The sequence below is a fragment of the Rattus norvegicus genome, chromosome 8, assembly GCF_021556685.1.
Source record: "Rattus norvegicus strain SHRSP/BbbUtx chromosome 8, alternate assembly SHRSP_T2T, whole genome shotgun sequence".
Lineage (NCBI taxonomy): Eukaryota > Metazoa > Chordata > Mammalia > Rodentia > Muridae > Rattus > Rattus norvegicus.
In genome coordinates, this window is record NC_141541.1 from 115,777,544 (window position 1) to 115,801,748 (window position 24,205).

Genomic DNA, 24,205 nt, shown 5'->3' on the forward strand with positions numbered 1-24,205 from the left:
CTTTAAGGACATCTGGATGACCCTCCTTCTCTAAGTCCCCAAGGTGAAGGGAAGCAAACATACAGGGTAAGAAGAATCTTCGAGGACTGGGTGGCTCAGTGGTTAAGGCTTGTACTGCTCTGGCAGAAGACCTGAGTTCTGTTCTCAGCATTGATATCAGGCGGATCACAACCCCCCAGTACCTCCAGCTCCAGAGGACTGCTCTTCTTGCCTCCAGAGGCATGGTCAGTCATGTGTGCACAACCCCATGCACACAGATAATTTTACAAAGAACAAATAAATCTTTTTTTTTTTTAAGAATCCCATAGTGAAGCCCAGTGTTAGAGCCTTCATTCAAGAGAGGGTTAATAGAGCAGGTAGAGGAGTCAGAGGGACTGAGACTTACTGGGCTTCACTATGGGATTCTTGGGATTCTTAAAAAAAAAGATTTATTTGTTCTTTGTAAAATTATCTGTGTGCATGGGGTTGTGCACACATGACTGACCATGCCTCTGGAGTTTCCTTCCCTAACCCCTGCCCCAGATACAGGAGTGTGCGTTAAAAAGCCTGCGTCTCAGATCTTTCCAGTTCTTACGGTACATCTAGGAAGGTGACATCCTTGGAACTTAGGTGGACCCTGAACAGCAGAGCTGAGATCCCTGTATGACAAACGGGTCAGTAGGAGGTAAGAAGCTAGAGCACTTGGAGGTCCTCCAGAAGTCCGTGTTTCTCTGCCTGGCACTGAGAAGCTGGAACCTGAAGGCTGAGAAGCTGGGAGAGGTGGTCAGGATTCTATCTCTGATAGCCCAGGCTAGCTCTGATCAGTAAGTCACTGCCTGGGCTAGTGTCTTAGGGCTTCTATTGCTATGGTAACACACCGCAACCATAAACAACTTGGCAAAGAACACGTTCGATTTCAGTTTACAGTTCCACATTGTAGGCCGTCATTGAGAGAAGTCACGGCAGGAAGTTGGAGGCAGGAGCCGGTACAGAGGCACTGTATGGGGTGCTGCTTACTGACTTGCTCCTCATGGCCACCTGCCCAGGAGTGGCACCTCCCACAGTAACCTGGGCTCTCCCAAATCAATCATCCGTCAGGAAACGGCACCACAGGCTTGTCCTCTGACCAAAGGGATGGGGGGGGGGGTTTCCTCAATTGAGGTTCCTTTTTCCTAAATGGCTCTAGCTTGTGTCAGGCTGACATAAAACTACCCAGCATAGTTCAGTCCTCACCTTTAGAGGCAAACTCCAAAGAGCCTGAACTCCTATGAGCTTCGAAGCAGAGAGAATCACTCGCAGGAGGACCTCCTTCCTAGTGTCCCCCACAGTGTGAGGTTTCTAGACTGTGTAGGGGACCAGAAGGGCAGGAGGAGACCCAGGATGCAGCCGATATCACTAGTGAGTCCCAGAACCCATTAAGCTTCTCACCGGGCTCTGGATTCTGAGTTCTAAATAATATTCCCTGGTGGACCCACACAGGGGAGACACGGATCTTCACAGTGACCTAAAGGTGACAATAGCAAGCATTGCCCAAAGTGGCCAGAGATGTAAACAGGCTGTGGAGGCTTTGAAAGACACGGAGAATCTGCCTGGTGGGTGGTGAACTTGGAGAGAAGCTGAGACTCTCTTTCCTCCTGGAACACCCAGCTGAAAAGAATGGCCCTCTGTCTCTGGGAGGTGTTTCTTGAGGCTCCCATATGATCATATGATCCCATTGCCATATGATCTCCAGCCTAGACCTCCCCATCAGAGGCTTGGCCTGGCCCAGAGCAAGACAGGAGGGTCCCTGGGCCAAGCACCCACTGCCTCTTCCGGTCCCCCTGGCCACCAGGCCCATTGGTGCTTCGCTTCCTCAGGTGACTGGCAGGCCTTAAGATCTCTCTGTGAGTTCAGGTCTGATGTCACACGACTCCAGCCAGCCCTCTCACCACCCACCTCGCCTGTCCCAGAGGCTGAGATTTGGGCTAGATTCTATTTGGTGAGGCTACTCACAACGCCCTCCGCCCCCAGTGCTTCCTTCAGTCCAGCCGGGTGCTCAGACAAGAACCCTCTGCAGACAGCCTGTTTACAGTGCAGTGGGCTGGGCTGGGTGGGTGGCTCTCAGATCCTGAAACAAGAGTCATCTGACATGTGGTATCCTTTCTTCCCTGGGCCTCCCAGACCTCACTCAGAGAACACAGGATGAAGCAAGCGTCTGACCTGTAAGGGACACCCTGCCTTTCAGGACCCACTCTGCTGTGTTAGAAAAAGGGTACTGAACGGAGCTGCTCTATTTTCGTCAGGGAAGGCTGCCCAGAGGAGGCTTGGAAACATGTCCAGTCACTTTCTCTTTCTGCTTGCTGGCTAGGATGTGGGGATGGCTCTGGCCAGGACTCTACCTACGACTTTCCTCAAGAAATCCTGTGGAAGTTAGCTCTCTCTCCCGGCAAGCACGTTGGTATCTGGAAGATGCCACAGTCTAGGCAGATTCCCTTGTGATGGTCACACAGGCTTCCCTCATCCACAGCCTGGGGACAAACTTCTGTAGTCCTACAAATTAAAGTTTTTTTTTCTGGGTCCCAGAGCCCTTTAAATCTAAAGCTGGAGATGCTGGCTTACCCCTCGGAAGCTGTTGAAGGGACTTAGGAAACCTGCCTGCTTGCACGCGGGCACCCATCTGGCCTGACCCATGATGAGAGAGGACACGCTTAGCAAAGACTGGAGGTTGGATGAAGGCCTGGAGTCCAGCTGCCTGCATTGGTGGTGCTGGAACCTGGAATACTATCTTGCCATGGGCATGTACCTGCAGGGTGTCACAACTCAGGGAGCTGCCTTATGATCTGGAAGGGACAGCAAGAAGAACACACAATCCTGGTACAGATCACCCTCCTAGGGACCTTCCCCTGGTCATCCCTCACCTGGCTGCTCTTCCTGACCCCTCAGTCCCCTCAACCTTTCTCTTCCAGACTCACGTGCCTTTTTATCGTTGACCCAGACAACAGGTTCTCTCTTTTGCCTGAAACAAGTCAAAGGGAGGCTGAGCACACGATGTGTCTGTCTATCTGCAACCCCAGCATTCTAGAGGTAGAGACAGCCGGACTGTGAGTTTGAGACCCACCTGGGCACTATTGTAGGAAATGCCTGTGTAAAACCAAAACAAGGAGGAAGACACAATTAAGGAGAGGGAGAAGGAAGAGAAAGGTGCCAGGTGTAGTACTGGAGAGTAACTTCACACGCCCCATACCCAACTTCCAGCCCGACACATAGCACCAGCTACACACCATGCACATCCACCCGTCCTCTCCCTCAGCCGCTTGGTCAGAGAAAAAGCACAGGTGTGTTTAGAGAGGCCTGGGGACTAATCCAGGGCCACACAGCCGGGAAGTAGGGTGGCAGGGGGACAGCTTGGGAACATGCCTGACTCTTGGTAGAGTTGATACCCAGGAAGGTTGCTGGCTTCTTAAGCCCCAGGACATTTTCTAATCAGACACTCCCCACCCCATCAATATCAAAGAGATAGCTGGCTCCACTTGGCCCTGATGAGCACAAAAACACATTGAGCCCCAGGTCGGAATAGAGGCGGAGTTTACACCTGGAAAGTTGGCTCCGAGGAGAAGCCTCACCTATGTTCACTACAATGGGGAAACCCACAAATATCCACTGTGCCCCTCAACTCTAGTGCATGGGGTCGGTATTGGCAATGACTTCAGCTGGTCACTCTGGCCCCAGGGTACTTGATCCAGGCACAGGGAAGGGTGTGGTGATCCCAGTCACCCCTAATTGTTGTGACTCTGCATGTTTGTCCCCTCTGGGAGGCAGGTCACCTGCACTGCACAGGAGATCCTGACCACAGACTGGGAGTGTCAGTCCTCCATCTGGGCTGGGAAATTCCAGACAGATAAGGTCTAGATGTAGGGGATCTGGAGCCTGACAGGTCCCCAGCAGGGACACAGATCCCAATCTGCCTTACAGTGTCTCATAGCAACTATGATGCCACCTGCTGGCAGCCTCAGGCACTTACAGCATCAGACAAGTCCATTCGGTTAGCCCAAAAGTTGTCTTCTAGCCCAATCCTTTGATCCCATCCCCTTATCTCTCTCCTCTCCTCTCTTCTCCTCTCCTCTCCTGTCCTCTCCCCTCCCCTCCCCTCCCCTCCTCTCCCCTCCCCTCCTCTCCCCTCCTCTCCTCTTCACTCCCCTCCCTTGCCTTCTCACTTTTCCTTCCCTCCCCTACTCTCCCATCACCTTCCCTCCTCCCCTCCCCTCCCCTCCCCTCCCCTCCCTTCCCCTCTCCTCTCCTCTCCTCTCTTCTCCTCTCCTCTCCTCTCCTTTCCTCTCCTCTCCTCAACCCCGACCTTCACTCTCATGAGTTGGCACTGCCTTCCCACCAACTAGAGCATGAACCCTTACCCCTATGCCCTGAATGCCTCTCTCACCTCCCCCTAGTACCCATGCTTCCACCCCTTCTCTTGGTCAGGGCCTAGCAGGCCCAATTTTAGTCTTCTGCCAGCAGACTGCAGGGCCCAGAGAGTCACAGAATGGAGCAAAGCTTCCCTGCCTGGCATTCACTGAAAGACTCATTCACTGAAGGAAGCCAAGGACACAAGATTTTGAGACATTTCAGAGATTTACCATCAGCTCAATAGTAAGTCGATAAAATGCCACTCTGAAGCCTGGGTATAGTATAGTGAGAGTGTGGGAGCCTCCTGGATACTCACAGACAGAACCAGAACCATCAGATCTCCCAGGAACCTGGTGAGCATCCTTTGTGTGTCTGGATTATAGAGGGGAAAACAAAGGCACAAAACCATAGGCGTGCCTAGCATACAGCAGGGCCCACCTCACGATGTGGGACCCACACCACGTAACATATCCATTCTGCTTACCCTTCTAAATCACCTTGCCTGGGACTAGTGCTGGTAGAGATGTATTTATTGGGCATTGCTTTGAGACCACACCTGTGTCCCCAGCTCCTATCCTCTAAATGGTGAGATAGAATCAAGTTTCCTAGACAGAGATAGTGTTTGGAGCCATTCCCACTCTGACCACCAGGTGGCAGTATATGTTCATGGGTCGAAGGGTGGCGTAGGGGTGATGAGTGGGAGTGGGGTTGGAACTGGGAGAGGAGTTCCTTGACTGAAATTTAGCCTGGAGATTGTTGGAAGGCATTTCAGAGGTCCTGGCAGCTGGTGTACAAAAGCTGCCTGCATTGTCTGCCAGGAGCAGTTCTGGAGTGGGGCTGGGTCAGGGCGATTGGTTGCTGTGGAAGCCTGAGCCACCGGAGTAGAGCCGGGTGCCTAGTAAACGATTAGAGCTTTTTAATCGAGTGGAGTATTGGATAAGTGGTTCTTGCCTCATGGGAACTAGATGAGTTAGTGCATTTCAAATAATCAGAGAGCCTTCACGGAATGCATGCAGCTACTGTACTTTTATTATGGCAGATGGCTCTTTCTGCAAAGACAGTTCGAGAAGGTCCTGGGCTCAGGGGGTCCGGCATCATTGGTGCCCCACTCAGCATGGTAATAAACATCTGTGTTACCCCACTTTCTACTGAGCCCTGACATTGATCAGCTATCCCAACTGGAGTCAACTTTCAGAGAAGTTGAATAACTTGTTCAAAGTCATGGGGGATCTAGATTCAATTCTTCTGGACTCCCATAGTGTATCTGTACCTCTTTCGGGGTGGGTTCTGCTTAAGCCTGTTCTGAGAGGGGTCCCAGCCTATCAGAGGTCTTCCCTTTCTTTTCCGGCCTCCCTAAACAGAAAAGGCAGAGGCATTTGTTGACCTTGCACCATCGTGAATTGGGTTTCAGATAAGGACAAACAAACAGCAAGTTATAAAGGATGAGGAACTTCTTCAGAAGCAGGCCAAGGATCTCACCGTTGTTGCCTGCAAATGTGAAGACCTCACTGTACTGGGCCTGTACCACATGATATATTCACTCTGCCTCCTTTCCTAAATCCCTCCAACTGGGACCAGTGCGGGTAAATACGTGCACTGGCTGGTTTGGTTGTGTCAACTTGACACAAGTTAGTCATCAGAAAGGAAGGAGCCTCAGTTAAGGAAATGCCTCCATGAGATCCAGCTGTAAGGCGTTTTCTCATTATTGATCGATAGGGGAGGGCCCAGCTCATTGTGGGTGGAGCCACCCATTGGCTGATGGTCCTGGGTTTTATAAGTAAGCAGATTGAGAAGCCAGGGGAAGCAGGCCAGCAAGCAGCATCCCTTCATGGCCTCCGCATCAGCTCCTGCCTTCAGGTTCTAGCTCTGGCTGAGTTCCTGTCCTGACTTCCTCCAGTGATGGAACTGAAGTCAAATAAAGCCTTTCCTCCCCAACTTGCTTTTTGGTCATGATGCCTTGTCACAACAATAGAAGAGATCATGGATCTGTGGGGACACTGCTCCGAGACCACACCCATGTCCCTGCTGAGCTGTATGCCCAAGCGGTACAGAAACAGTGTCACCTGTACATCACCTTCTGTGAGGCAACAGCTCAGTCAAAGCGATGCCACAAGCAGCAGGCAGGAGGCAGCCTGTCACCAAAGAAGCTAAGATGGGCTGAGGTCCTCTGAGTCTTAAGAATCACCTCAACTATTCTCCCTGGATGCCAAACCCAGGTGTCCCAGAGGCCTTGTCCAAGGACCTGTGACAACTGAATTATTCTGGGTGTGTCTTTCTGTATTAACAATCTGGTTTGAATTCTAGCTTACTACCATGAAATCCCAACCAAGTGATTAAAGGCTTGCCTCAGTTTTCCCACCTGCAAAATGGGGCAGGTTCTCCATCCTTGATGGGGTTAAAAAGACTTCATATTTGTAGGGAGCTTGATGGAACCTGGCACAGAGGAACTTTAGATAAATACTTAGTAAATAAATAACATTCTAGGTGTCCAAAGGGTGGCTCAGGGGATCTTGTGTCTTTTGTAGGGACAAGACCTCAGAGCCACATTCACGGCTTAGTCTTTGGAAAATCCTGCAGTTTATTGGGCCACAGGTTCCCCTAGATCTAAGCTACACTCCAGACTCAGCCTCTGTTCTGACTCTCTTAAGTGGTTCAAGTTCTAAAGTGGCTTCCTACCTACCACCAGCACTTGGGAGATTGAGGCAGGCTAGCCTGAGCTACTGAGTGAGAGACCCTCCCTGTCTTCAAAGTGGGGAAGGGGACTTAAGCTACACTTTAGGGGTAGATAGACTGCTCCTCTGTGGTGGTTTGAATATGCTTGGCCCAGGGAGTAGCACTATTAGGAGGTGTGGCCTTTTTAGAGGAGGTGTGACTTTGTTGGAGGAAGTGTGTCACTGTGGGAGTGGCTTTGAAACCTTCCTCCTAGCTGCCTGAGGGCAGTCTTCTGTTTGCCTTTGGAACAAGATGTAGATAGAACTCTCAGCTCCTCCAGCACCATGCTTCCTGTTGATAACGGACTGAACCTCTGAACCTGCAAGCCAGCCCTGATTAAATATTGTCCTTTATAAGAGTTGCCTTGATCATGGTGTCTGTTCACAGAAGTTAAACCCTAACTACAACATTCTTTGCCACATACAAAGGCCTGATTAATTTTGACCCCTAGCGCTATAAATAGCCACTGATTAACAGAAAACATGGATTCCCCTAAGTTCCTCAAAGCCCACCAAGGAAGTTCCCTATTTCAAACTCAGACTGACCTAGTAGTTCTTGGATCCGGCCTGGGAACTCTTGAGCAGGGCCTGAGAGGGGGGCCCGGGAACCCTCTGACCTGGCTTCCAGCAACAGCCTTGGGTCATAAGTCCATTAGAACATTTTTTGCAGGGCAAAGATGAGGGTCCTAAGATTCCTGAACACTGGCAAAGGGTAGGAGTCATTCAGCTGCTTCTGAGATCAATGCCAACACAGCATTCACAAAAGGCGCCCCAGCTTCTGGCTTAGGGCACTCCCTCCCTCCCCAGTGCCCAAGTAAGCACCATCCTTTATCCAGTCCCAAAGGCCAGTCACTCTCTGCTCTCAGGTGTGATAAGCACCTGTGTGACCAACTGTTCACCCTTCCCTGAGCCTCCCAGCCTCCCCTGCCATGCTCCCTCCGCACCTGGCTTCACCTTTCCACAGTCCACACCCAAGAGGTTTCAAGTCAGTTCAGGAAGACCCCAGTCTGGCCATCAAGGTCCTCCACATGCGGCCTCTCACTGTGCCTAAACCATTTAGCACCCAGTTTCTTCTTTCTGCCCTCTCACCCTCTGCCTGGGCTTTGGCCCAGCCTTGCCACTGGTGGGCAGTGGCCTTCTTCCCTGCCCTCCACCCAGCTCTCTGGCAATTACCTGGGTGATTAATTTGGCAATTAATTTAGTAATTAATCATGGTCTGGCTTCTCAAGATGCTCTTCTTCAGTAGCCTGGCCTAGAATATAGATCTGTTTAGCTCTGTTCTCCTGGCAAGGGGGGCTGAACACTAGAGTGGGGAGGGGGCTGGTTTATTCTGAGTGATCCTGAGTAACCGCAGGCACACGACAGCTCCTGCAAAACCATCCAGAACTCAATATAGCAGGAGAACGACCCAATCCCACCTCCAGAGGCCCTGAGGGAGCTACAAGCTATAGTTCAGCTCTGTTTCTCAGCCTGAATCCAGGCGTGATCGGTTATTAATCCTGAGGTAGTTGTCCCACCTCCTGCCCAGCCTTCTGGAACCTTCTTTCAGGATCCAGTCACTGATGGAGAACTGTTGAGCCTGGTCCTCAGTGGGTACCCATCCTTCTGAGGATTCCTACCTTCCAGGAAGAATGGTAGAGGGTCCGTTTCAGATTAGCTTTGATCAATACCGAGACTTGGTGGTAGAGGAGAAAGTGAGTCTTGGTGTGTGGAGGGGTTTAGGAGTTAGGTCCAACGTAGGTGGCCCTGACCTTGCTGTGAGCTCCTACAGGGCTAGCCACCAGATGGTGGCCCGCATTTATAGCCACCAGATGTACTGCCAAGATGGGGTCCCTGTGGAGCCAGCCCTGTGGCATTGATTGAAATGCCCCCCCTGCCAATTATGATTTTTAAAGAAATGCATAATGATCCTTAATTGGCACCCTCATTAGGTGCCAATTAAACACTTAAGTATTTCTTACAAGTTTAACACATTAATAAGGCAGCTCATTACATGGTAACGAGATTTATTTCTCATATTTAGTACATTGTTTCACCATCATGGGCAGTAGAGTCAGTTTTGAAAAACATAGCATCGTAATGATTACACACATAAGCTCTTCCACCTTGCCTCAGCCACTGGATCTTCCTGCCGGACACCAGAGCCTTGATCTCGGTGGGTCAGGTGGCCAGTATCTAGGTTCCCATGGCATCTGTATAAATGGTCTCCCAAGGTGAGTCAAGCAGGGCTGCTCAGTGCAATCTGAAGGGCCTCAGGGATAAGGAGTCCTGCAAAACTTCTGTCCATTTAGCCAGCTTTGCACTGCAGGAACATTGGAGTTGGGTGGGCACACTTCCTGCTTTCAGATCGGAAACAGGCAGTGGACCAGTGATTGACATTGTGAGGGCAGGAGGACAGAAGCCAGAGGAGGATGAAGAGGTTCTTTGTGGGTCACAACTCCCTTGGGGAATCATATATAAGATATTCTGCATGTTGAATATTTATACTAAGATTCATAGCAGGGGCTGGAGAGGTGGCTCAATGGTTAAGAGCACTGACTGCTCTTCCAGAGGTCCTGAGTTCAAATCCCAGCAACCACATGGTGGCTCACAACCATTTCTAATGGGATCCCTCTTCTGGTGTGTCTGAAGATAGCTACAATGTATTCATATAATAATAAATAAATCTTTAAAAAAATTCATAGCAGTAGCAAAATTACAGTTACAAAGTAGCAACGAAATAATTTTATGGTTGGTGGTCACCACCACAATGTGAGGAGCCGCGTTAAGGGTTGCAGCATTAGGAAGGTTGAGAACAGCTCCTGTAGAGTGCAGAGAATGCTGACTGGAATAGACGGTTGGATGCCTTACAGAGCTCTGACCTCCACCCACAGGGCAATGGGGAACCACAATGCTTTACACACACACACACACACACACACACACACACACACAGAGGGGAGGAAAAGGAGAGAAGGGGAAAGGAAAGGAGAGGAGAGACTAGAAAGAGTGGAGATAGGAGTGTAGGAGGAGCCCAAGGTGATAAATGTGGCCTCTGTCTCCTGCCTGCTAAACTCCTGCACACTGGCCACCAGACTGCAGAACTAGATGCAGTTAGATTTCTTGGAACAGGACAGTAAGGATAGAGATGGAGAAGCCCAGAGGACACTGGTAAGTAATGTGCTGGTCTTTTTCTTATGTATTTATATGTGCATGTCTTGTATGCATGTGTATGCATGTGTATGCATGTTTGTGTGCAGTTGCAATTCACAGGAAGATGCTGAACATATCTACCTTACTCCCTTGAGATGGGGTCTCTCCCTGAACCTGGAGCTGAACATTTTCTTCAGCTGGGTTGGTGGCCATGGTGGCTAACAAACCCCAACAGCTTTCCAGAGGAGGTCACAGATGTGTGCGGAGAAGCAACCCGGCTTTTTATGCGAAGGCTGTGGATCAGAACTCAGAACCTCATTCTTACACAGCAAGGACACTTAACCCAGGGGACCATCTCCCCAGGATCCACTGGCTTCTTAAAAACAAACAAAGTGAAATGAAACAAACAGGTTAATGTCCAAGAGGCTCAGGACAACTTGTGTTTCTGTCACGGCATGCGGTCACCAGCCTTCATCCATTTTAGTAGCTGCAAAATATACATGAAGTTAGGGCTCCCTATTTACCCAGCCATGCTCCCCAGGCTGTTTCCAATTACTCTTCCAAACATTACATAGTGAACACCCTTGGGCATAATTTCACACGTGTGTGAGTTCATCTGTGGGCTATTTCCTAGAAATGGGTAGTGGTGGGTCAAGGGGGTTGTGCATTTTAAATTTTGACAGACATTGTGAAATTGCTTTCAGGGAAGTTGACCAATTTCCTCCCAACAAGTAGCTCTAATTTCGGCCTCCCCACCATGGTCAGCAGGTACACAAAGCTTCCAGCTTTGCCTGTTTAACCGCTCCTCGGAGGGGAGTGCGGTTGTGTCTTCAAGGGTATGCCTTTGGGTCTCCTTCACCCACATTTCTCTTCCTCTTTTTTCTTTCTGTTTGTTTTTGAAACACCATCTCTGTAGCCTAATTTTCTGCATAGACCACCAGGTGATCTTGCCTAGGAGGTTTCCAGAATGGCCTGGGGATAGCAAAAGCAAGGACCCAGAATCTGTGTTCTAAAGCAAAGAATCCAAGAAGAAGCTGAGCTGGAGTGTAAGACTGTAATTGATGTGTGTGTGTGTGTGTGTGTGTGTGTGTGTGTGTGTGTGTGTGGGTGTGTGTGAGAGAGAGAGTGTGTGTGTGTGTATTATATATGTGTTCATTTAGGTGAGTGTTCCTATACACATGAGTGCATGTGTGTGTGTGTATGTGTGTGTGCTTGTACCTGTGTGAGTGCATGTTCCCTTGTGTGTGTGTGTGTGTGTGTGTGTGTGTGTTATATGTGTTTGTTTAGGTGAGTGTTCCTATACACATATGAGTGCCTGTGTGTGTGTGTGTGTGTGTGTGTGTGTGCCTGTACCTGTGTGAGTGCATGTTCCCATGTGTATGAGTGTGCATGTGCGTGCATGCCTGTGTATGTTATGGATTAGTCGCTATTGTCTTCCAAGACTATTTTCTACTTTTTAAAATTTATTTTTGGGGGTTGGGGATTTGACTCAGTGGTAGAGCGCTCGCCTAGGAAGCGCAAGGCCCTGGGTTCGGTCCCCAGCTCCGAAAAAAAGAAATTAAAAAAAAATTTATTTTTATTAAAAAATTTTATACAATATGTTTTGATCATGCTTTCCCTTCCTCTAACTCTTCCCAGGTCCTCTCCATCTCCAACTTTATGTTCTTTCTCTCTCTAAGACAAACAAACAAACAAACAAGCACCCCAAAAGAATAAGAAACATTTTTTAAAAAAGAAAACCCCACAAGGGCTGGAGAGATGGCTCAGCGATTAAGAGCACTGGCTGCGGGGCTGGGGATTTAGCTCAGTGGTAGAGCACTTACCTAGGAAGCGCAAGGCCCTGGGTTCTGTCCCCAGCTCCGAAAAAAAAGAACCAAAAAAAAAAAAAAAAGAGCACTGGCTGCTCTTCCAGAGGTCCTGAGTTCAAATCCCAGCAACCACATGGTGGCTCACAACCATCTGCAGTGGGATCTGACGCCCTCTTCTGGTGTGTCTGAAGACAGCTACAGTGCATAAATAAAGCTTTTTAAAAAAAACTCACAAAAATAAAAATCAAAACAAAGAAGCAAAAGACTAAAAAGACAAAAATGTCAAAACAAAACAAAGAGTCCACAGAAATGAATGCCACTGAGTTGGTTTGGTGTTGGCCAATGACTTCTGGGGATGGGGTCTGCCCTTGTGGTTGATAAACCCAGTGACACTCATTGGAGAAGCTGATTTTTATCTTTGCCAGTGGGTACCAGCTGCAGAGAGCTTCTTTGAGTAAGCATGAGACCCATGCCCACTTCTCCTTCTCAGAGCTGGGCACATCTAGCTGCAATCTGAGCAGGTCTGCCTGAGGCACCCTGCCTCAGTCTTGGTGAGTTCATGCATGAGCCCTGTTGTGCTTACTTACCTCAGGCTCTTGAGATCTTTCTTATTCCTGTGCTGAATAGATAGAGCCCTGAGCCTAGAGGGGAGGGAAAGCTTTGATGGAGACATCCCCTTTAGGACAGAGGGCTCCAAGTCTCACTCTCTGCACGTTGTCCAGGTGTGGTTCTTTGTGTGACTTCCCATCTACTGTGAGAAGCTTCTCTGACGAGGGTTGAATAGGGCACTGTTCGGCATTCAGCTCTGTGTGCCCACTGGGGTCCGGGATAGAGTGTTTCTCAGGGTCAGCTGACACAAAGGAATGCAAATGAATAGAGGGGAAGGTGAAAGGGTGTGGGGGGGAGAGATCCTGGGTCCTCAGAGAATGGAGGCAGTATGGGGGGAGGGGCTCCAGGACCGGCTGCAACAGGACGGGAAAAGAGCTCTGTGGTGGTTTGAATAGGAAAGGCTCCCATTGGCTCATATATTTAAATGTTTGCTCATTAGGGAGTGGATTAGGAGGTGTGGCCTTGTTGGAGGAAGTGTGTTATTGGGGGTGGGCACTTTCTCTCTCTTCCTGTTGTCACTGAGTCTGCCTGCATGCTGCCTTGCTTCCTACCATGAGGATAATAGACTAAACTTCTGAAACTGTAAGCCATCCCCATTTAATTAAACGCTTTCTTTTTATTAGAGTTGCTGTGATCATGGTGTCTCTTCATAGCAATACAATACTGACTAAGACAAGCAACCTTCTTTTTTTGAGATAGGCTCTCTAAACCTTTTGAGCTTATTGGTTCAGTATGGCTGGCTGACCAGTGAGTTTCAGGGATCCGTCTATCCTCACGTTCTCTTCGGGGAGTTACAAACACCCGCCACTCTGCCAGGCTTTCTACGTGGGTACTGGGAATCTGAACACAGAACCTTGGGCTTGTGTCGCGGGTGATTTTTTAGACTGAGCAGTCTGTGGCTCAGGATAATTCATCTTCACTGTCAGCTTGAGGAGATGTAGAACCCCCTGGGAGGGAAGCCTCTGGAGTGTCTGTGATACCCCAGACAGTGTCTTGTCGGAGATAAGAGGTGATGCCATTCCATGGACTGGGGGCCCAGACCAGATACAGAGGAGAAAACAGGCAGAAGACAGCATTCAGCTGCCTCCTGGCTGCAAATGTAATGTGACCAGCCATGCTATTCTCCTGCCACCACGATGGACTGTATGTATCCTTAAACTCGTGAACCAAAAGTGCTCCTAAGTTACTCCTGTCCGTTCTTTGGTCACAGCAACAAGAAAAACCAACCCTGCACAACACTGTAATGATAAAAGTGGGTAACAGCCAGGTGCTAAGCGGGGCCTGTGGAGGTCACCTCGGACCCTTCAGAGAGAGGAATAAGATGAAAGTCTTGTGAAGAAGAAGGGATGGTAAAAGGAAGGGCCTGACTGGGCTGCACCCTCCTCCCAGCAGCTCTTCCTGTTCCTTCTCTTGTTGGTCTCATTCTTGTCTTTCTTCTCAATCACCAGGACATGCAGGGTGTGGCCCTCTGTGCCATTGGAGCTCAATAGAGTATAGGCAGGGCAGGCCATCTCTGATCCTAGTCAAGCCACTTTTTATAGCTTTCTGCAAGGTTCTGGTGACACCTAGACAAAGCCAAGTAAAGGCTCAGGATACTGGTCTAGAAGAGGCGTTGTAATACTATTCCCCACAACTGCATGTCTCTACCTCAAGCCTGTGAAATTTCTTCTTTTACCCACCTCACTTCCAGGAGTCATAACAGCTCGGTTTATTGTTGTTTTAACATGTATTACCTCCTCTAACCAGCAGGTGGCAGCAGTGAGAAGCTGTCTTGCTTGATCCCTTTGGCTCCGTGGACTCAACCTCCAAAGAGATCGGGGTGGGGGTGGGGTGGTCTCTGATGGGTCTGGACCAAAAAAAGTTGAAGAAAGATGACGTATATACTCTAAAGCAAAGAATCGAAGAAGAAGCCAGGCTGGAGGAAGCGTAGTGACGTTCTGGGGCGGGTCTCTGGCTTGGCTAAGGAGACACCCACATCTACCAGGCCTGCTGATACCTTCAGTAACCCAGAAAGGACATTTTCTGGAGGTCAAGGATATTAGAAGGGCAGAAGGAGAGAGAAGAGGGCAGGGTAGAATGGAATAGGAGGCAGGAGTAGTGGGTGTGGTTTCTCTGCTGTCCCCTGCCAGTACCAGGGTGACACTGAGGGGACCGATGTGGCCCCTCCACGGCTGAGGCTGAGTTGGGCCCTACATTTACATCGTTGTTTGCCACCAGGACCCCCCTCTCCATCAAGGACAGTGTTGTGAAGGGTTTATGGAATCTTGCAGCATCTTGCCATGTGTCCTGTCCCCGTGTCCCCTCCTCCTCCCTTCCCCTCCTTATGCACCTCACCTTGGCCACCTCACAAAGCCCTGCTTCAGTCAGACTACTCCAGCCTTCCTGTCATTTATTAAAGATCCAGACACCTCTCATTTGTCACCATCATGTTGGGGCGGAGACGCCCTGACTTTATGTCAACATCCCTTCTGGGCTCTGGCCACAGGGTCTAGCCAAGGCAGGGCTCCAAGAATCTACTTTCTGGCTGTTCAGTATTCTCATGATCCTCACCGTATAGACAGCCCCTCCTAGAGCCTGGATCTCAAAACCATAAGCCTCTGTAGAGTCCCTTAGAGAGGGACAACAGTCCTTGGGTTGAGCTTGTTCTGCCCTGACTTGAATGCCCTAGGGATCTTGCAGGGAAAACAGCCAGGTTCCCACATTTTAGAGAGGGCTTCTCTTTGGGGGCTCCCCAATTCCTGGTCGAGACGGGGTGATAAACAAGCTGTATGGATGTTTCCAAGATGGGAAGATTGAGGAGGGAAGGGAGGAGTAGAGGCCATCTCCAGTACCAGCCGGATGGTCAGAATCTAACCCCAAGGGGACATTGCAAGGGAAAGTTCTAGACCAGGTTGGAGATGGCAAAAGCAAAAGTCCAGAAGCTTCTTACAAGAAACAGGCCAATATGGTAGGAGGCACACAAAGGTGACAGTGCAAGGGGACACGGATGACCCGGCCTTTCTGATGGAGAAAGGTCACGGCAGGCAAGGAGGTAGGCCAGCAAGAGCAGGCATGAGAACAACTGTGTGAGCGAGTGAACAAACAGGGCCTGGGACCAGGTGTTTTTGCAAAAGCTTAGCTCCTACCTTAAAGCTGTGGCATTGGATCCCTGATATCCAGGCAGAGCTGCTCCAAGAGGCCTCCCTTTCTTCCTGGCCCAGCCCTGAGTCATCCATCAGGCCCAATACTGCCTTACCCAGCCCTGACCCCTACCTGGGACAAGGACCATTTATCTCTATCAGCTGTTCTCAGGAGCCAGACACTCAGCCAACAGGTCCTATCTCCACGCAGCCCTTTCTGACTCTCACTGGCTGGACTCCCTCAGGAAGACGCTGCAGCAGGCAAGTACCTTGCTCAGTTCCCTAGAGAAGCGTTCCCACCCACTATATCTCAGAAGCCCTAGCTTCTAACATCTTAGCGCTGCCTGTCCTCCATGTTGGTATCAGGAAGAGTTAAGGAGTGAAGCCAGGGTCCTACCCATCCACAGTGTATTAACTGGTCAGGAAGGACTAGGTTTCTGAGGCACAGCCCTTTGAACAAGGCAGGCTCTGGGAGCCTCAGGCTAGGCTTTCCTAAGGCCCAGTGTCTCTGGTCTTGGAGACCTGGACAGGAGCATCTCCTGTATTAGAAAGTAAGGCGGTGTGAGTATTCAAAATCTGGTCCGAAGAATGCTGTCTTGTTAGGGTTTCTGCTGCTGTAGTGAGACACCATTACCAAAAAGCAAGCTGGGGAGGAAAGGGTTTATTCAGCTTACACTTCCACATTGCTGTTCATCAAAGGAAGTCAGGACTGAAACTCAAGCAGAGGAGGAATGGAGGCAGGAGCTGACGCAGAGGCCATCGAGGGTGCTGCTTGCTGTCTTGCTTCCCCTGGCTTGCTCAGCCTGCTTTCTTATAGAACCCAGAACTTCCAGACCAGAAATGGCTCCACCCACAATGGCTTGGGCCCTCCCCTATTGATCACTAATGGAGAAAATGCCTTAGAACTGGGTCTCATGGAGGAATTTCTTCAACTGAGACTCCTTCCTCTCTGATGACTCTGGCTTGTGTCACATTGACATACAAAACCAGCCAGTAAAAATGCCTTCAGGCCACACTGGGCTGTCCCTCACCAGGCACCCAGCCAAACCCCAGCTGGCTGGGACCCATCTTTACCTACCTGTGGCAAGTAAGAGCCACAGGCACCAGGCTGAGGCAAACTGCTGAGGAGTATGACTGTATGCGGAGGGCCTGCAGGACACAGCCAGATGGGACACAAGATACACAAGGGTAGCTAAGCCCCACGGGGCAGGGACAGTTCCAGTGGCTGGAATGGGTTGCCAGGCCTGTCAGGATGGCCACAGCTACAGCTTTTCTTTGGCTGGGAGACATCCTTCCACACAGGGACTCTTCTGCACCTGCCCCTACTCCTCTGAAGCCTGCGTAGGTCCAGCCACTTGGGCTGCTTAGATAGTCCCTGCTTCTAGTCTGCTAGGCTGCACAGATGGGGCGGTGGTGGGGGCTTTCTTATTCTTCCCAAGGGCAGAAGGGTTCCCTTAAATAGGGGCTTTCTCTCCTTTCCTCCAGCCTTCCTCTTCCTGGGTTTCCACTCAGAAGACAAGCCCCTAATCCCCACGCTCCCATCAGCTGCTCTGTGACTAGGAGTCTTTCTCCCCAACCTTATCTGTCTCCTGCAGCCACGGTTGACTCCCCTGCGGCCCAGGCTCCCCCTCCTTCCAGCCCCTGCAGGTCAGCCAGTTGTGTCCTCTCTCCTCCCTTTTCCCCCCTCTTCCCTTCACCCTCCTCCTCCCCTTCTACCTCCTCCCTCCTGTCAGTCTCTCCCTCCCACCTTCCTGTCTTCCCCTCCCTCTTTCCTTCTCTCTCACTCCCTACCCTCCCTCATTCCCTCCTCCTTTCCCCCCATTCCTTCATTCCCCCACTCCCCCACCCAGCCTTAGGGATTGAGGAGAATTGAGGGGACCCTGGCTAGCAGCCACTACACTCCCCCGTCCAAGGTCAGTCTTAACATCACCAGCTGACAAAGACCCCTGGGCCACTTCCTTAACAAGCCCCAATCTAATCTGGCCAAGTGAGGGAAGAGCAGCTAATGACACCCGACAAAGAGAGGACCTGGGGCTATTTTTTTATGGAGATAAGAGAGGCAAGCACTGGGTGGGGGGTGGGCACGCTTACCCATTTCAAATGTGAGCTGGACTGACCTAGAAGCGTTTGTATCCCACCGCACAGAATGTAATCTTCAGGAAATCTTCTGGCAGCAGCCCTGTCACGCAGCTCCAGAAAGAATAGCGAGGAGAGAAAATGTCCTATGATTTCTTACCTATCGCTAGGGTGGTAGCCCATATCCCTCTAACAAAAGATGGATTAACCAGAGTAAAGCAGGACTTTCTTTTTAACCAGTATTACATGCTGTGGGAGTCCTGGGAAGGGCTCAGAGACTAGGATTTCTAGATGGAATTTCTATGCTAATTTTTACATTTCTATTTGTTTGTTTATGTATTGTGCACAGCTGTGGAGAAATGCGAATGGAAAGGAAGGGAAGGGGTGTGACCTCGAGGTGATAAACTAGAGGGACTCGGTGCTGCCTTCCCCAGCCTCTGTGTGAAAGCCCAGCTCTCCACCTTTCCAAATAAGGGGCAAGACACCTGTCACACGAGGTCTTTAAGGGAGAAGAGGATCGATCAGAGTGGCCTCTCTGGGTTTTATGACCAGCTTTGGGAAAGCAGGAAATTGGTTTATGACCCTTTCCAGAGGAGAATGGAAGCAGAAGAAAGTAGGCCCTAAGAGGTCAGAATGACCTCCAAGGTGCCATATTTGGGATGCCTTTCCCTGACAACAGCTTTGAATGCCATGCATCTCACACCTAAAGGATTCTTTCTATGTGTGACTGTGCTTGGGGCCACCATGCACTTTTCCCCCTTAGCATTCCAAGGACAACAGTGGAGGGAGTGGGGTGTCAGCCAGGCCCAGCTGGTGACCTACCTCAAGGTCAAGTCTCGCCTGCTATTTCTAACAGGCATCACAAGTCATCACAACTTGCCAAGTCCTAACTTTCCTCATCTGGAGTGTGTCTCTGTCACAGAGCAGGCGAGGAACCCGGAGGGTCCATAGGAGGCAAGACCACCGAGCCACAACTGGAGGATGACAGTGAGTGCCCCTCTCCAAAAGAGTGGCCTCTGGTACACTCCTGATCTTTCAGAAACAACCAGAGCACACTGAAGAGGGACCTTCCTGCCTCTGTGAGGAGCAGGGCTGTCCTGAGGAGCTGACTACTTATCTCTAAGGAGAGGACAATGGGGGATGGGAGAGCAGGTAAGGATGGTTGGAAATATGGGAAGAGCCAAGGAAAACAATGAGGGTCCAGTGACCAGCAGCAGCACAGGAAAGGGTCACTTTCCTCTGAGTTCACCTTCTCTCCAGGACATGCTCTCCCTGCACTAACCTCGGCTGCATTTGATCAGCTCAGCGTGGGTTAGAGTCCAGGTACCACCTAGGTCAGGGCACCAGAAAAGGAGCAGTGATGTTCAAGTGGAAAGCCTCTTTGCTCTGTATACCCTCGAAGGCTGAGATGCTAAAGAGGGGAATCCCCCAAAGCAGCCAACATGTTTCCCCCAGCCATAGACAGACTGGTGGACAGAAATGGAGAACCTCCTGTCTCTGCCCACCTCCTGACTCTCCACCTCCAGCCTCATCTTCACTCCCATGTCTCCTGTGTCAGGGGATCCCTCAAACAGAGTGGCTGAAAGGGTCTGTTGAAATTTGATTACGGAGGCCTCTAACGGTAGGACTAGGACTCTGATGGCTAATAACAGCTGTCAGCCGCAGCCGGAGGCATTTCAGCAGGTATAGGTGTGGGCGGGACCTTGTGGGAGACAGTGTGTGTGTGTGTGTGTAGGTGCATGTGCACACACTAACTATGTGGGATGTGGCGGTACAAGTGTCATGCTATGGGAACACAAGGAGTGTGTGGTTGTGAGTTCGTGCGTGATTGTGCACATGTGACTGGATGTACACACACTTCCACTCTGAGAAGCCCCTCTGCTCTCCTGTGCTCCCGTGTGGACAGGTAAGAACTCACAGAGATGCTAAGACACCCCAGCTGCCCTTCTGCCCCCAGCCCTACCCACTTCTGCTGGCAGGCTCTGTGGTGACGCGCACACAGGGCAATGACACAGCAGATTGAGTCAACCTAGCTTCCTGGAGTAAAGCAGCTGTACTGTGGACGACGGAGACTGGCGTCTTAGGGACTGCTCTTGGGAATTAGGGAAGCCCTTGGGCATGTGTATAGGGAAAACAGTGGTTGGTCAAGATGCCACACTACAGGGAGGAAAGGCGTGACCAGGACACCCGGGTGGGACTGTGTGTGGACAGAGTAGGAAGGAGGCAAGGGAGGAGGGGCTCAGCCTTCTCAGGTTGTTGAGGACTCTATGATAGTATGAGGCAAGATGAGATAATTGCAATTGGTTCTTTTAGCAGGTATGAGTCTGTCCTGTTGGCTCTGCAGAGGAGGGGGAGTCCAGAGAAGTTTTAATTTTTCTTTTAATTCTTCAATTTCTTTTTTTTTCCTTTTTTTCGGGGCTGGGGATCGAACCCAGGACCTTCTGCTTCCTAGGCAAGCGCTCTACCACTGAGCTAAATCCCCAGCCCCTTCAATTTCTTTTTAATTGATCTTGCCCCATGACACCTGTGAGAGGACTTGCTGGCCCCAACAATGGAAAGCCATCGCTCAACTGTAAGACCAGACACTGAGCGTCAGGCTCAGAGCTGCATACGGTCAGATGACTTGAGCAGTAATACGTAGGCTGCCCTTGGCTGGGCCGTGTGCCACTGGAGAAAAAGATCTCACACAGACAAGTCTTCTATGGCAGAGGGAAGATGGGGAGGCAGGCCAGGTGAAGGGCTCCCAGAATACTTCACCACTGCAGATGGTGGTCTCTGAGTTACTATTTGAATAAGGAATTAACTAGAGGAGAGTTTGGAGAGAGATGCCACTTGGGTATTGAGGACAGCCCAGACCACAATACAGGGCTAAAGGGAACACCCTGCTGAGGTGAAGATCACCTGTGCTTAGAGGCCAAGCCCAGGGCATGTGGTTGGAGATGGAGTAGTCAGCATGGCAGGGTGGGGAAAGCCTGTTGCATTGGTCCTAGGAACAGTTAGGGAGCCAGAAACGTTTTGTAGGCATGCCTGAGGACAAACTCTGAGCTGCGGGGTCATATTCCTGCCAGTTCCCATCTGTTCAGACACATCCAGGGTAAGTACCCCGTGGGGAGAATGGAGACAGGCCAGCCCCGCCCCTGAGAAAACAACGTGTATGCGTCAGTGCTTAGGGATGGGAGTGAGGCCACAAGCAAAGTTGGCCATGAAGTTTACACTCTTATAAATGTATTAGCAGAGAGGCTAACAGAAAGTTATAGCTGCGATCTCAGCACTAGAAAGTCTGAGGCAGGGGGTTCACAAGTCTGAGATAGCTTGGGCTACACAGCAAAAGCCTATGTTGAGCAAACAAAAGCAAAGCCTTTAAACAAAAACCAAACAAACACAGGCTGGAGAGATGACTCCGTAGTTAAAAGAACACGCAGGACCTACACTGGGGAGTTCCCAATTTTCTGTAACTTCAGCTTCAGGGCAATCGGAAACCTATGTTTTACACACACACACACAAATAAAGATAAATCTTTAAAAAATAAAAAGAAGTACTAAGAGAAGTAAAAGGCTAAGTGAGTTGTGGCAATCTGGGTACAGGTGCTCAAACACTGCCAGGGCACCTGTATTCAGCAATGCCCGAAATTCATCGATCTGGATTTCCTTTTTTTCAGTTAATTGTTTCAACAAATTCCACTTTCGAAATAACTCGAGTCAGAGTCTTGCCTTGAGTCTCATCTTCTGAGGGGTGAACTGCACTATAGGGTTGGTTAGGTTGAGCGGAGGGGATCAGAAAAGCGAGCGCATGTGGAGGGAGAAATGTGAAGCTGTCCAGGAAAGAAGCGGCAGAGGAGGGGACTGGAATGCCCCAGACCACGGGATATGGAGTGATCTGTAAAGCAAAGGGATTCGGGTTAAACGGAGCAAGTGGGTTGGATGAAAGAAAGCTGTCAGGGATGTTAACTCAAGTAAGGAAAGGGGGTACAAGAATGGATCTATAGATGGCTCTGAGTGGTGTCAGACGCTGCACAGGGAAGAACTGTGGAGTCTGGAGGGGGCGAACCTTGTCCATTGTGTGATCGTTCAAGCGTGGTCTCTGGGAGCCCTCACCTGAGCCATTTCTGGGGTACAGAAAGGACAGTCAAGTTCGGCAGAAATCCAGGCTTCAGCAGCCCAGGTCGGCAGGAGGCGCTGTGGAGCTCAGTCAGCATCTCAGGTATGTAGACTGAGGGCCATATTCCATTCCCCCACCACCCAGTGAAGGAAGGGTGTTTCTCAACAAAGTGTTTGCTGAGCTCCTCCCTGATTTGCACACAGGATAAGGAAAGGATGTGTGCGAACAGGTAGGAAGAGACAGGAAATTGGGGGGAGGGGAAAGTCAAATGAGCAGCTCAAGGTGAGATGGGGCTCGTTCTAGACAGCCAGTAAGGATCCCTCTATAAGGTAGCAAGGGCTGGAGAGGCAAAGGTTACGGGCGTAGTGGGTGGGGTTAGAACGGGACTGAGTAAGGGGACGGACCAGCGGAAGCTTGGAAGTCAGCCTGCTGCTGAGGATCCAGAAGACTTAGTGGAGTCCGCACAGGCCGCCAACTGTCTCAGACTCACAATGGGGCTCTCCTTCTCCCGTCTATGAAATGGGGGTACCCTGCGGTTGCCAGGAAGAGGTGCAGGAAACAGGAGCCCCACCCTAAGTCGACCCCTCCCCACCCTACCAGTGGCTAAAAATAAAAGCAACAATAATTTCCTTAAATGAAACCTCCACTTAAACACTTAAAAAGCAATAAAAACTCAATTTTCTTTCTCTCAATTATTTTACTTATTCCATTTTCCAAAAGGTTCACCCTGTTATGAAGATGTATTTTTCCCCATCAGCGGCAGCGTTCTCCGCCATTACTCAAACTGCCTCAGCCTCCCTCTGCCAGGAGGGTCCCCCGGTCTCCGCGGCAACCAAGTATGTGTGACTGCGTGACTGTGGCACTGCCACCACTGCTGTTGCTGATGGGGACTCTGAGGGGGGACATATCTACCCCACTTTGGTCCTTGCTCAGTTTCCCAACCTATCTGCTCCAACCCCTAACACCATCGCCCGGAATCCATGAGTACAAGCCCCTCCCACCAGTTGCTGCCCTCTGCCTGTGGCCTCTCCACTCAGTTGGAGACAGAACCCTACCACCACCCCCAGACAAGCACGCAGCTAGTTTCAGAGAAGTAGGCTTGGTGTTTCAATCACACAAGCCTGACACTGTAAAAATTGGGTTTCCTGGTATCATTAGTGCTTCGTGATTGGTTCCATTTGTATCGCGATTGCCCGGTTGCTTATCTCTGCTAATTGTTTTTACTCATTCTTCCCATTTTTAAACTGCCGTCATGTTGGCTTTTAATTTTTAATTATTACTACCCCTCTTTTCTCCCTGGTTGGTCCAGACCTCTCCCGGGCAAGCCTGCAGCTATAGCCAGCTCCCTTCCCGTAGCTAGGGTGTGGTACCACCAGTATCAGTCTTTACTGGTCACGACACAGTCCCCCTGGTACGACGATAGAACTTGAGCCTAGTCTATCCTCCAAACATACACTGGGCACCCAGCATTCAGTCCTAGAAATGGTCAGAGGCTCCTAAGAGGCACTGAGGGGATCCATGGGGTACAGGGTGCAGAGAGAACTGCTTTTGTTCTCTTAGGGGGAGGCCTGGGGGACACAGACATATCCCATCCATCTGCTGCCTTAACTCTGCTTTCTTGGGGCCTTGGGTCTCTGAGACTGACTAGAACATGACTGTAACTACACCCTCTGTCTCCAACCCGAGAGTTGCTCTCAGCTTTCCTCTGCATGATCTGTATCTGGCCTCCTATCCTGATATTTTTTCCCCTTAGTTTGCCCAAACACTTTGTGCCTCTGCTCTAACCTGTTCTTCCCCAGACATCTTCCCTGGGCCTCTGGTTCTCCTCTACCATAAAGCACAACTCTGTGCAGGACTCTCCCACATCTCATCTAATCACAAATGTTCTAGAGCCAAGTGCCTGGGAAAGTTCAGTCTTGTCCCCTAGCGGTGGCCTTACTGGGTGGTAGATACTGAGGTCTCATACGCCACTGGGTCCCTACAGTCATAAAATAGGAACTACCCACTGGCTCCCAAAAGAGATGGGATGTGCTCAGAACCCATTGCTAAGAAAGGCAGGATAGACTGAACCCAGGATTGTGGCAGTCTTTTTGGGACTGTTCAGGGGATGCTGGAGAATATGGGTGCTCCTGGGGGTTGGGATGGGAAGTCCCATTGGTCTGAAATGTCAGCAGACCCTGAAGTCATTTTCCCAATGGGGACTCTAAGGTCCAAAGAATGTGACTTCTGATCTCATAGGGCTTCATCTAAGAGGCCTCTTTACTGTTGGTGAGATGAACTAGAACATACCAG

At 50.3% G+C, this 24,205-nt stretch overlaps 1 long non-coding RNA gene across 1 annotated transcript; it reads left to right on the forward strand.

Moving 5' to 3' along the window:
- The first annotated feature begins 13,118 nt into the window (after window positions 1-13,118).
- On the forward strand, window positions 13,119-23,176 carry LOC148004347 (uncharacterized). The gene is made up of 4 exons (XR_015628055.1): window positions 13,119-13,201; window positions 18,737-18,966; window positions 21,932-22,015; window positions 22,634-23,176. It is a non-coding gene; the product is annotated as an uncharacterized LOC148004347 (long non-coding RNA).
- Window positions 23,177-24,205: the final 1,029 nt, after the last annotated feature.